The sequence below is a fragment of the Zea mays genome, chromosome 5, assembly GCF_902167145.1.
Source record: "Zea mays cultivar B73 chromosome 5, Zm-B73-REFERENCE-NAM-5.0, whole genome shotgun sequence".
NCBI classification, from domain to species: domain Eukaryota; kingdom Viridiplantae; phylum Streptophyta; class Magnoliopsida; order Poales; family Poaceae; genus Zea; species Zea mays.
The window spans coordinates 138,415,689-138,430,330 of record NC_050100.1 but is presented as its reverse complement, the minus strand read 5'-3'; the positions used below and the strand labels follow the sequence as shown (position 1 = coordinate 138,430,330).

The 14,642-nt window shown below is 43.3% G+C and overlaps 1 long non-coding RNA gene across 1 annotated transcript; it reads left to right on the top strand.

Moving 5' to 3' along the window:
• The first annotated feature begins 776 nt into the window (after window positions 1-776).
• On the top strand, window positions 777-2,707 carry LOC103626933 (uncharacterized). The gene is made up of 2 exons (XR_553259.1): window positions 777-938; window positions 2,396-2,707. It is a non-coding gene; the product is annotated as an uncharacterized lncRNA (long non-coding RNA).
• The last annotated feature ends 11,935 nt before the right edge of the window (window positions 2,708-14,642 follow it).

Below are 14,642 nucleotides of genomic sequence, written 5' to 3'. Positions count from 1 at the left end.
TTCGTCCGAAGATCGTTATATCCTTAGGGAAATAATGCTTCGAAGGACGAAGGGCATTAACCATTAACCTTTTTTGTGTTGCCTTGTTCTTAATTCATAGCATTTGAGAACAAGTCCCCAACAAGTGCTATGAAGTTGAGCTGTCAGAAACAAGTTATGCAAATTGGGCAATACTGAAAATCGGATTTAGAGCAGTATGGCTTCAGTGAAATACAGTCGATTTGAGAGCACCAGATCTGAGAATTTATGCAGAATTGATCCATGAATCCTATAGTAAACTTGAAGACTGTTGTTTGGTGAACAATTTTTATTAATGAAGATCACCCTGTTCTTAACAAGAATTAAAAGAAAGAGAGGGTGAAAGGAGGTCGGTTCAGCAGAGCAATGCAGATCAGAGATTAGGAAATATCTGAAGAACAAAAAGATCTGAGGCACTGTGGATTCAGATGTGCTCGAGTGAATTGGAGGTAGGAACGACCGCGACAAGATAACTATGAGCCGTGTCACCGTTCCGTGAACTTTGTCGGCGTCTGACCGGAGATATTTCACCGGTGGTCACCGTGGCTCGGTCATTTCGTCGCCGTGTCACACGCGCCTCACTTCTACCTCACTGTGCTCCTTTCTTACGTGTTTGCCATGCGCTAACAATGTATTTCGTGGCCGCGGATCGCTAGCCAGGTCGCCATCTCTAAAAATAGCGCCATGAACCACAACGAGGTACTCACAGTTTCACCAGTGAGCTCGGTTAAAGCCAAAATTCACAGGATCCTCTCCACCTCTCCCCAAATTAGTTGTGCATGGTGAATCAGTAGTCCCTTGCGGCCGTATGGCCCCAACGTGACCTCCTAATTCCACCAGAGATCGTCGTGACGCCGTTTTCCCCTTTTCAGACACCGCCGAGCACAAATTCTCCGTGCTTCGTGGCCAGCCGTCTCCAGGTCTGCTCTCGCTCTCCTTGGTCATGTTTTAGCACCCACACATGTTTGTGATACTCATCGGCTCAACCCATTGCGCTTGACCTCACTCAATCAACCGGAACACTTGATTTCTATTCGATATTTGTCGTCACCGTGGTCAAGTGAATCCAGGACATGATTAGTTCAATTGAGGCTTGTTCTAGGTTCGCCTCAGGTCGGTAATGCTAACCCATTAGTTAATTTGGGCAGCCGACGCCGGTCATGGCTGGTCTAAGCAACAAGATGGTCGGCGGCGAGCGCGTCGTTGCCAGGGTTCGTTTTGGAGAAGAAACAGAAAACAGAGGACCTTAGTGTAAATGTCAGAGAGACGCGTGAATAGTGCTGAGAACTCTTTACGTTTTTTTCAAATCACCAGGGTCCCCTGTGCAGATCCGGCAATGTGGGCGCGTGCACGGGCGCGTTCTGCCTGTCATGGGCCGACTCAGGCTAAATCGAGCCCATTACTGTTTAATGCTTTTCCTTTTTCTTTTTCTACCAGATTTAGGAAATCCATAGAAAATTATAGAAAAATGTTAAAAATATGAGACCAATTTTGTTGGACTCCTAAATTTCTCTAGTATTTAATAAAAATGATTCCAAGATTTTTAGCCCAAACCAAGAATTATGTAGTATTTAAGAAGGCCTAAACTTAGTCTTTTTGAATTTTATAAATTACTAGATGGCTCCCAAAAATCATAAAAAATTTTGGGTGAACCTGTTTTGGTACTTAGAACCCATGGGTAAAGTTTGATATGCTTTGGACATTGTTTGAGTCTCAAACCCAAAACCCTAGCCCCTAAGGATAAAATTGTCTAACCCTACTAGGGTGCTGACTCAGAAAAACCCTAGTTTCCCTAGAGCACCGTGAAGGTAAGTTGTATTCAAGATACAACTTAGTGTAGTTTCTCTATTATTGTATTTTCATAAGCATTACATGAGCATTCATGGTTATATATGATTATGTATATGTTGGGGACTTGTTCTCAAATGCTATGAGTTAAGAACAAGGCAACACAAAACATTAGTGGTCAAAGTCCTTCGTCCATCGAGACATTATTTCCCTTAGGATATAATGATCTTCGGACGAAGGTTATGAATGACATACCTTCATAATCATAGTGAATATTAATGGAGGTAGAAGCATATGAAACATGAGAAATAACATGAATAATCATATGACATCATTTATATATCTTTATTATATCATCATGAATAAACATGAACAATATTGAATTACATTTGTACCTTCGGCTTGACAGAAGGCAAAAGTCCAAGTGTGACGCACGAGTGAATACAAGTCAGCGTGAACAGTACGGGGTTACTGTTCATCTATTTATAGGCACGGGACGCAGCCCGGTCAAAATTACATTCATGCCCTCGACGAGTGACTTCAAACATGACACAAACTATCATGGACTGATTAGTCTTTTCCTCTTTAGGTCGGTGCAGCCCTTCGTCTCAAGGCATGTCACTATGTCGACAAGTGACTTCAAACATGACACAAACTATCATGGACCGATCAGAGACTACTCCATAGACAGAAAATCCACCTGCCGGGAACTGATTCTATTTTGATATTTGTGGAACAGAGCCCGACTCTCCTACCACACAAGGAAAGCCCCGGTGCATTTGCCACCTCCTTGCTGTTTTAAAACTCTTTATCACTTAAATGATGCATTAGGTAATAGGAGTTGGGTGTTAAACCAATTGCTGCATTTCCTCCCTTGGATCTGTTTACCATTCCTTGATTACCTGTTTTATTAAAAAGGTTTTTCTGATGCTTAGTTCTGCTATAGAAAAATAAGGTTTGTTTTAAAACAAAAGGTGATGCTTCATAGAGGATGGGATGTTTTCAAAAATAAAACTTGATGGTGGATCCATCATGGCCATGATGGGTTCAATATCAGAAAAGATGTACCTCTGCCAGGTACCAGGATTTGGGTTTTTAAATGATAAAGCTGAGACCGGGCAGGGGACTTGCATGAGAAAAGAGTCTCGGTGTAGTGTCTTCGTCTGAGTCGATTAAGGACCGTGTCAATGTAGGCTTGCTGATCGAGGACCTTTTAACTGGTCACATGCCTCATCATGGGTAAGATTTTCCTCGGGCAGACTAATACCAGAAAGGTCAACACGCAATGGGAGTGGAGAGATGTCGAGAGTAGCGTGTACCCTCTGTGGCAAGAGGCTGGACGATGGTGTATCTGTGGTCTCAGTTGGCATGAACCCGGTCTGGTCTTAAGAAACCCGGTGGCGAGTTGACATATGCAAGGGTTAAGTGCTACATATGTCGTGTGATTGGAGATCCCTAGTTGGGTATTAATCGATTCGGATCGCCGTTACTTCTCGGACATGAAGACTTGGTCACTGCCCTACACGTAGCATTCCAGTGAACCTAAAAGGGTTGATAAAAGGATGGCTAGTATAGGCCAAGTGATTGAACTAGGATATAAAGAACTCTAGTTGCAGGTAATGACTTAACTTGCTAATAAAACTGGATTTTTAAGGATCCACTATTAGTAAGCATTTTTGCAAATAGAGTCTTGATTCTTAATTAAACCTTACCTTGACTCCCTTAAAGCCAGCATATCCTTGAGAGTCTTTATTTTGACGGGTAATACTTGCAAAAGTACACTTCGTACTCAGGGTTTTCGAACCCATGTTGTTGTAGGTGAGGAAACATCAGACTTTTGCTGTTTTGCTCTAAGGTGGTACCGAAAGAAGAACCTCAACAGTGAAGCCTCAGGAGGATGTTGGCCTCCCTTTTGAAAAACAATATACTTTTATGTGGGAGGGGTTTTTGCCTCCCAAGTTTGTAATAATAATACTTATGCACTCATATATCCTGGTTTGTAATAACTACAACACTCTCTCTATATTTTGATGAATGTAAACTAAGTTATTGTAATTCGCTTCCGCTTAATAGTTCCTCTGATGTGTTGTAATATCTGCGTGACGGGTGAAACTCTCTTGGGCGAGAAAAAGGATACAGATACCGAACTTGTCAAGTGATTATGTGCATCTACAGGGTTGTCCAAGGTCCGTTGGACAAGGACAACTGTAGGTTGGCCTAATGACTTGGGAGGTTCCGTCACAGCTGGTATCGGAGCGAAGCCCATCTCTTCAGATATTATGAAGCATTTCAAAAAGAATTTTCAAATACGTATCCATGGAAATTTCTTTCATTCTTACCTTATCATTTTCTGGAAGCTCTCATCCTGTAAGATCAGGTATTAGAGTGCAAAATAGAGGAAGTAGGATCAACAAAGGTTGATTCTGTAATTATGCATGCATCATGTTTAAAAACTATACTAATTAATTCCCCCCCCCCTTATGGAGATATGCCGCGTACGAGGAAAACCGTGTGCAAGTCTACTGGACCCATTGGCGTGCCTCGTCATCAGTTGGCTCCAAGACATGAAGGGAGCAGCAGCGGCAGCAACGATCCAATCAGAGACTTAGAAGCCCAAGTGGAATAGCTTCGGACGGAGTTACATCACCAAAACAGGGTGTGGGCAGAAGATGTTCAGCGTATAAATGAGTTGGCAACTGACGTCAGACGCCTGCAAGACGAGCTTGCTGAACGGGATCTGGCGGTCGATTGGGCCGTCAACTCACGTTCGGTTGCTTGGGATCGGGAAGCCAAAGCTCGTGCTCGTGTGACCGAGCTTAGTGCGGCCCTTGACAACTTGCAGGTATACTGCAATATTCTACATGAGGAAGTGCATGTACTGTATTCGCGACTACACCCGGATGTGCCTACCGACCCTGTTGCAATGGGTGTCGGTCCATCAGGGACAATAGTTGAAGGAACTGATGGGGAGCTAGACATTTTTAGGCCTCCTCCTTCCATGAACCTGGCTGACGATCGGTCTCCCACGGCAGGAAATGAAGAAACCAAGGACGACGAAGACTAGACTAGTATAGTATAGGAACTATACCTATGTAAAATAAGTAATGTAGTCATGTTGTACACTTGAGTCTGTATCATTACATCTTGGTAATGTAAAATGATGGTGTGTATCGGTATATTATATTTTCCCAAATGTTTCTTTGCCTCAGATGCCATCAAGGACTCGTGCGCATGATGGTGCGGGTACTTCCCGTGGTCGAGAAGATACTCCTAATCCACCACCTATACCACCAACGCTGGCCGAGGCTATTGCTGCCTTGGTCAACGCGACTGCAGATAATACCCGCTTTTTAAGTGAGATGGCGGGTAATCAATTCCAGCAGCATGGCGGAAGAGCTCCTCCACAGGGACCGCGTGAAACCTCATATCTGGACTTCTCTGAAACACGTCCCCCACTTTTTGTTAAAGCTGAAGACACTCTTGAAGCTGATTAGTGGATCAGGGTAATGGAGTAGAAGTTCGGATTAATCCGTTGCACCAAAACAAAGAAGCCATTATTCGCTGCCCAACAACTGAGAGGCCCTGCCAGTACCTGGTGGGGAAATTTTGTGGTAGTTCAACCAGTCGGACACCAGGTCACTTGGGTTGAATTTAAGCTCGCATTCCGTGAACACTATATTCCAGAAGGAGTGCTTCACATGAAACAAGAGGAATTTATTCGACTGAAACAAGGAGGGGATATTGCGATGCAATATCTCAACAAGTTTTATCATCTATCCCAATATGCGATTGATCAAGTAAACACTAACCTGAAAAAGAAGAACTGCTTCATGAGAGGACTCAACGACCGGCTCCAAAGGAAAATGGCTACATGCCTAGATCTTACGTACAGCAGAGCTGTCAGCACTCGCTGATAGTAGAAGCCATGAATACAGGCCAAGGAAAATCCAAGGGATTTGGGGGTGACAGGTCCAATCAGGGACCTAAGAAGTGAACCAGGTTGGTAATCCGACCATTTAATCAGAATCGTTCCTCGCCTCGTCCACCCTCCTATCCATTCAAACAGCATGTTTTCATTCGCCCTGCCACTGCCCCCACTTCTACAAATCAGCCGAGTGCCACTGGTGCTCGTTTCCCCGCCCTCCCTAGTTCCTCAACTGGCTGCTTCAACTATGGGAAGTCTGGTCATTTTATAAAAGACTGTCCATATCCGAGGCAGAATAAGTCCAACAATCAACAGAACTCTGGGAGATCAAATCAAGGCAAAGGCAACCTGACTAATAATTCAGCAGGCAAAAATGTCAAGAAGACTGGGCAAATTTATTACTCAAGTGGCCACTACACCAGAAGGAGAGCCGGTAATGATGGGTACGTTCCTTGTGGCCAATCACCCAGCAGTAATTCTCTTCGATTCTGGTGCTTCGCATACATTGATGAGCAAGAAATTCATGGAAAAATATTGCATTCCTTGCACTGAATCAAGGGAAGGATTTATTATTCATTCACCCGGGGGACAAATATTTACTAAGGAAGTAGCCTTCCATGTGCCAATAACATTGGCTGAACGAGATTTTCCCACCAACATGATTGTTTTGAAAGGCCAAGATATAGATGTAATTCTGGGCATGAATTGGTTAGCCCAGCACAAAGCTATCCTTAACATTGACTTATGGACTATCAAGTTGAGTCATGGCCATGAAGAGGCTCTCCTGTCCATCCCTGTAGCTATTCCAGCTAAACCATTTGGACGGGTCTATGAAGCCATTATTCCAGAAATCCAGGATATTCCGGTAGTATGTGAATTTCTGGATGTATTTCCTGAAGATTTGCCTGGATTGCCTCCAGAACGGGATGTAGAGTTTGTGATCGAACTAAAGCCCGGTACAGCCCCTATTTCTAGAAGATCGTACAGGATGCCACCAAATGAATTGGCGGAGCTCAATACTCAATTACAAGACTTGCTTGAGAAGGGATACATTCAGCCCAGTTCATCACCTTGGGTATGTCCCGCAATCTTTGTCAAGAAGAAGGATCAAACACTTAGAATGTGTGTGGACTATAGACCCCTTAATGAGGTCACAATCAAGAATAAGTACCCTCTTCCCCGGATCGATATCTTGTTCGACCAACTTACTGGAGCACGAGTATTCTCCAAAATTGACCTCAGGTCGGGCTATCATCAGATCTGTATTCGACCCGAAGATATACCCAAGGCTGCATTTACTACACGGTATGGATTATTCGAATATTTGGTTATGTCCTTCAGATTGACAAATGCTCCTGCCCACTTCACATATCTAATGAACTCGGTGTTTATGCCCGAATTGGATAAATTTGTGGTGGTCTTCATTGATGATATCTTAATCTATTACAAGAACGAAGAGGAGCATGCTAAACATCTACGGATCGTATTAACGCGCTTAAGGGAACACCAATTATATGCTAAATTCAGCAAATGCGCGTTTTGGTTGGAGGAAATCCAATTTTTGGGACATGTATTGTCTGCAAATGGGATTGCGGTTGATCCCAGCAAGGTCAAGGATATTTTAGAGTGGAAGCCGCCAACCACTATACATCAAGTTCGAAGTTTCCTTGGGTTGGCTGGCTATTGTCGCAGATTTATCCCGGATTTCTCCAAGATTGTGAAGCCGATCACGAGTCTATTGAAGAATGATACAAAATTTAACTGGTCCTCAAGATGCAACGAAGCCTTCGAGCAGCTGAAGGTATTATTGACCACTGCTCCGGTATTGGCGCAACTGGACATTGGAAAGCCTTTTGATGTGTACTGCGATGCATCGGGCAGTGGTCTCGGATGTGTCTTAATGCAGGAGGGCCGAGTTATAGCATATGCTTCAAGACAGTTGCGCCGGCATGAGGAACATTATCCAACTCATGACTTGGAATTAGCTGATGTGGTTCATGCCCTTAAAATATGGCGTCATTATCTACTGGGGAACGTCTGCCATATACATATAGATCATAAAAGTTTGAAATATAGTTTTACCCAGTCAGAACTAAACATGAGGCAGAGAAGATGGCTTGAGCTGATTAAAGATTATGAATTAAAAATTCACTATCACTCAGGCAAGGCCAACGTGGTGGCAGATGCACTAAGTCACAAGGCTTCCTGCCATTGTCTTATAGTAAAGACTTCTGACATCACATTATGTCAAGAAATGGAGAAGTTAAACCTGGGAATGATTGAACATGGAACCTTGAACCAATTGAAGCTTGAGTCAATTCTTCTGCAAAAGATTATTGATGCACAAAGAAGTGATAAGGGTATGAGACATATTCATGAGAAAATAGAAGCCGACAAACCAAATTGTTTTAGAAAGGATAATCAATGCATAATATGGTTTAATAACCGCATAGTTGTGCCTAAGGATGATGAAGTCCGCCAGCAAATATTGGACGAAGCTCATCTTAGTAGATATTCCATTCACCCCGGAAGCACTAAGATGTATCAAGATTTAAAGCAGCATTATTGGTGGACAAAAATGAAGATTGAAATTGCACGCTATGTGGCGAGGTGTGACACCTGTAGACGTGTCAAAGCCATACATATGAAGACTGCCGGTCCACTGCAATCTTTGCCCATCCCAACATGGAAATGAGAGGACATTAGCATAGACTTCATTGTGGGTTTACCCAGGACGACTAAAGGTTTTGATTCTATCTGGGTTATAATTGATCAACTTACAAAGATCGCCCACTTCTTCCAGTCAAAATAAAGTATACCGTGGCCACATATGTGGAACTATATATTGCCCGTATTCTCAGTTTGCATGGAGTTCCAAAGACCATAGTGTCGGACCGTGGACCACAATTTGTATCTAAATTCTAGGAAGAACTCCATAAAGCTCTGGGTACTAAGTTGCTCCACAGTTCGGCCTATCATCCTCAAACAAGTAGACAGACTGAGAGAGTGAATCAAATACTTGAGGACATGTTACGGGCATGTGTTCTAGAATTTCCGCAGAAATGGGATGACTGTTTACCACTGGCAGAGTTTTCTTATAATAACAACTATCAAGAAAGTATTAAGATGGCACCATTTGAAGCATTATATGGACGACGGTGTCGTACCCCCTTGAATTGGTCTGAACCAGGAGAAAGGTGGTTTTTCAAGCCTGATATGGTGAAAGAGATGGAAGAAAAGGTTGAACGAATCATACATAACTTGAAAGAAGCACAAGCTTGACAAAAGAGTTATGCAGACAAACGACGCCAACCCTTGTACTTTCAAGTCCAAGATTATGTGTACCTGAAAGTATCACCAATGAAGGGTGTGACTCGTTTCGGTGTAAAAGGAAAGCTTGCACCCCGATACATTGGTCCATTTTTTATTCTTGAACAATGTGGACCAGTGGCATACCGACTCCAACTACCTGAAACATTGTCTGCGGTGCACAATGTGTTCCATGTATCCCAATTGAAGAAGTGTCTTCGGGTTCCTGATCGAACCATTGATGTGGTGGATGTTACCTTGGAACCAGACTTAACATATTCATAACATCCTATTCGACTCTTGGATCAAAAGGGAAGGATCACCCGAAGAAGAGTTCTCAAATTCTATAAGATACAATGGAACCAACATATAGAAGATGAAGCTACATGGGAAACCCAAGACTTCTTAGAAAAGAATTTCCCTAGCTTTTTAGCTTCATGTAATTTGTAAGATATGTACATTTGTTTGTAAAGATGGAATAGACCCATACCACCCCCTTCCTTGTACAAGAAATAAGGAAATAAAAATATGACGTGTTTCCTTTTCCACTACTTGCCCTAGGACTTTAAATCTTGGGACGAGATTCTTTTATGGGGGAAAGGATGTAACAAAGTGCAAATTTTGTGCACTTTTGGACCCCAAGAGCAAATACCAAAGTAATTTAACACTACAAATCATGTGTTTCTCACATTTGAGGATTTGCAAGTCAAAATGGTGGAATTTGGACTTATTTGCAAAAAGTACACCATAAGTATCCTAGGGTTAAGTATGAAATTCAGTGAACTTGGGGCATCTTTGGAGCCTTATATATTTAAATCCATGAGAATTCTGTCCTAGATCAGTACATCAAGATGATAGAGCCATGATAGGAGGATAAATTTGATTAAAAGGCTTAACCCAAAAACCTAGAGGAATTTAACGAAAAAACCCTTCAAAGTTGAGCTATCAGACTAGGGTTCTGTAGTTCTCAAAAGAACAATTGTATAGGGCCGACTTTGGGACCATGTGGAACTCGATTTGATGCGTGTTTAACTAAAACCTCTGTAACAAAGTTAAAGCTGGTTTGTAGGGGAGTAACTTTGATGCAATCGGCTTGCTAGGGTATTGTACAAAAATTAGAGAATTAGTGCTATGAAGTTGAGCTGTCAAAAACAAGTTATGCGAATTGGGCAATACTGAAAATCAGATTCAGAGCAGTATGGCTGCAGTGAAATGCAGTCGATTTGAGGGCACCAGATCTGAGAATTTATGCATAATTGATCCATGAATCCTATAGTAAACTTGAAAACTGTTGTTTGGTGAACAATTTTTATTAATGAAGATCACCCTGTTCTTAACAAGAATTAAGAGAAAGAGAGGGTGAAAGGAGGTCGGTTCAGCAGAGCAATGCAGATCAGAGATCAGAAAATATCTAAAGAACGAAAAGATCTGAGGCACTATGGATTCAGATGTGCTCGAGTGAATTGGAGGTAGGAACAACCGCGGCAAGATAACTATGAGCTGTGTCACCGTTCCGCGAACTTGGCCGGCGTCTCACCGGAGATATTTCACCGGCGGTCACCGTGGCTCGGTCATTTCGTCGCCGTGTCACTCGCGCCTCACTTCTACCTCACTGTGCTCCTTTCTTACGTGTTTGCCATGCACTAACAATGTATTTCGTGGCCGCGGATCGCTAGCCGGGTTGCCGTCCCTATAAATAGCGCCATGAACCACGGCGAGGTACTCACAGTTTCACCAATGAACTCGGTTAAAGCCAAAATTCGTGGGATCCTCTCCACCTCTCCCCAAATTAGTTACGCACGATGAATCGGTAGTCCCTTGCGACCGTATAGCCTCAACGTGACCTCCTAATTCCACCAGAGACCGTCGCGACACCGTTTTCCTCTTTTTAGACACCGTCGAGCACGAATTCTCCGTGCTCCGTGGCCAGCTCTCCAGGTCTGCTCTCGCTCTCCTTGGTCATGTTTTAGCACCCACACATGCTTGTGATACTCATCAGCTCAACCCATTGCGCTTGACCACAATCAATCAACTAGAACATTTTGATTTGTATTCGGTATTCGCCGTCACCGTGGTCAAGTGAATCCAGGGCATGATTAGTTCAATTGAGGCTTGTTCAAGGTTCGCCTCGGGTCGGTAATGCTAACCCATTAGTTAATTTGGGCAACCGACGCCGGTCATGGCCGGTCTGAGCAACAAGATGGCCGGCGACGAGCGCGTCGTTGCCAGGGTTCGTTTTGGAGAAGAAACAGAAAACAGAGGACCTTAGTGTAAATGTTAGAGAGACGTGTGAATAGTGCTGAGGACTCTTTACGTTTTTTTCAAATCACCTGGGTCCCCTGTGCAAATCCGGGAAAGCGGGCGCGCGCGTGGGCGCGTTCTGCCTGTCGTGGGCTGGCTCGGGCTAAATCGAGCCCATTACTGTTTAATGCTTTTCCTTTTTCTTTTTCTCCCAGATTTAGGAAATCCATAGAAAATTATAGAAAACGATAAAAATATGAGACTAATTTTGTTGGTCTCCTAAATTTTTCTAGTATTTAATAAAAATGATTTCAAGATTTTTAGCCCAAACCAGGAATTATGTTGTATTTAAGAAGGCCTAAACATAGTCTTTTTGAATTTTATAAATTACTAGATTGCTCCCAAAAATCATAAAGCTTTTTGGGTGAACCTATTTTGGTACTTAGAACCCATGGGTAAAGTTTGATATGCTTAGGACATTGTTTGAGTCTCAAACCCAAAACCCTAGCCCCTTAGGATAAAATCGTCTAACCCTACTAGGGTGTTGACTCAGAAAAACCCTAGTTTACTTGGAGCACCGTGAAGGTAAGTTGTATTCAAGATACAACTTAGTGTAGTTTCTCTATTATTGCATTTTCATAAGCATTACATGAGCATTCATGGTTATATATGATTATGTATAGAGAATGAAGAAGAGATAACTGTTGAAGAGGAAGAGACTACTCCATCGATAGAAAATCCACCTGCCGGGAACTGTTTCTATTTTGATATTTGCGTAACAGAGCTCGACTCTCCTACCACACAAGGCAAGCCCCGGTGCATTTGCCACCTCCTTGCTGTTTTAAAACTCTTTATCACTTAAATGATGCATTAGGTAATAGGAGTTGGGTGTTAAACCAATTGCTGCATTTCCTCCCTTGGATCTGTTTACCATTCCTTGATTACCTGTTTTATTAAAAAGGTTTTTCTGATGCTTAGTTCTACTATAGAAAAATAAGGTTTGTTTTAAAACAAAAGGATGGGATGTTTCCAAAAATAAAACTTGATGGTGGATCCATCATGGCCATGATGGGTTCAACATATGAAAAGATGTACCTCTGCCAGGTACCAGGATTTGGGTTTTTAAATGATAAAGCTGAGACCGGGCGGGGGACTTGCACGAGAAAAGAGTCTCGGTGTAGTGTCTCTTTCTTAGTCGATTAAGGACCGTGTCGATTCAGGCTTGCTGATCGAGGACCTTTTAACTGGTCACATGCCTCATCAAGGGTAAGCTTTGCCTTGGGCAGACTAATACCAAAAAGGCCAACACGCAATGGGAGTGGAGAGATGGCGAGAGTAGCGTGTAACCTCCGTGGCAAGAGGCTGGACGGTGGTGTATCTGTGCTCTCGGTTGGCGTGAACCCGGTCTGGTGTTAAGAAACCTGGTGGCGAGTTGACATATGCAAGGGTTAAGTGCTACATATGTCGTGTGATATGAGATCCCCAGCTGGGTATTAATCGATTCGGATCGCCGTTACTTCTCGGACATGAAGACTTGGTCACTGCCCTACACGTAGCATTCCAGTGAACCTAAAAGGGTTGATAAAAGGATGGCTAGTATAGGCCATGTGATTGAACTAGGGTAGAAAGAACTCTAGTAGCAGGTAATGACTTAACTTGCTAATAAAACTGGATTTTTAAGGATCCACTATTAGTAAGCATTTTTGCAAACAGAGTCTTGATTCTTAATTAAACCTTACCTTGACTCCCTTAAAGCCAGCATATCCTTGAGAGTCTTTATTTTGACGGGTAAGACTTGCGAAAGTACACTCCGTACTCAGGGTTTTCGAACCCATGTTGTTGTAGGTGAGGAAACAACAGACTTTTGCTGTTTTTGCTCTAAGGTGGTGCCGAAAGAAGAACCTCAACAGTGAAGCCTCGGGAGGATGTTGGCCTCCCTTTTGAAAAACAATATACTTTTATGAGGGAGGGGTTTTTGCCTCCCAAGTTTGTAATAATAATACTTATGCACTCATATATCCTGGTTTGTAATAACTACAACACTCTCTCTATATTTTGATGAATGTAAATTAAGTTATTGTAATTCGCTTCCGACTAATCGTTCCTCTGATGTGTTGTAATATCTGCGTGACGGGTGAAATGCTCTTGGGCGAGAAAAAGGATACAGATACCGAACTAGTCGAGTGATTATGTGCATCGACAAGGTTGTCCAAGGTTCGTTGGACAAGGACAACTGTAGGTGGGCCTAATGACTTGGGAGGTTCCATCACACGCGCCGCCGCTCTGTGTCGGGCGGTTGCCGCCATAGACGCTCGCGACATCACTTGTGCCTCTTATAGTCATGGCCACCGTGACGCTCGTGTCTTGGGGCACTGCCGCTCACATCTTGCACCGTAGGAAGCCATCGTCGATGTCCGGCCTCCGCTCGCCGCCGCTTGCGCCTCAAGCAGTTGTAGTCTCTGCCAGGCTCTGAAACCCTAATTCTTAGGGGTATGGGCTGCTTTTACAGACGCCCTGGCCTGGTCGGCTCAACCAGATGGCACCGTCTGGCCTAGGCTTCCTCTAGTTATTGGAAGTCCAGGGCTTTATATATATAAATTAATCGGTGCGTGGAACCAGAGCCACAAGCGCACCCCTCGAAGGGCCCAAAAGGTCACCGACATCAAGGCCTACGGGCCAAACCAAGCAACAGAAAAAGCACAAAAGAAGACAAACCAATGAAAGCAGCTGGCCAGCCCCACGCCCCTCGCTGTCCGACGAACATGGGGTGGATATGGCGTGGCGACGGGGGCGCGCGGATAAGAACGCCATGCGAGCCACATGTTTGCTCTCGGTGCCAAAGGTCACAATAGTTTGATGGGCGGGAGGGTTGTGTGCGCTAAGGTGAAGTCAGCAGCGGCTGCAATGGCACGATGCCCAGGCGACAGCTCCATCCTGCCATATTGCTTATAATGGATTTCAATTGTTTGTACCGAGTCGGTGCCTTGCCTAGAGTTTGCGCTAATTCTTCTCGCTAAAACTTCTGCCCCTATTAGCCTATTTTATACCATTATATAATATAGATGGATGCTTGGGTGGATTTCTATGGTTAGAGCTAAGTTGTGGATTACTAAATAAATATTGGGTTCTTGACATTTCCATTTATAGTCTTCTAGTGATAGGTTTAGTACTTCAAACATTTTGCGGATAGGTATTGTCGGGGTTACGATGATGATTTAAATTGTCTTTTTATGAATATGTATGTGATTGTGTTAGTATTGTGATAGGAGGATTTAGTAGGTTCCATTGGTATCATTTAGCACCCCAAAATTCAAATCTAGAAAATTTATCAAACTCGTTCTAAATTCAAAGTGAGTTTTAA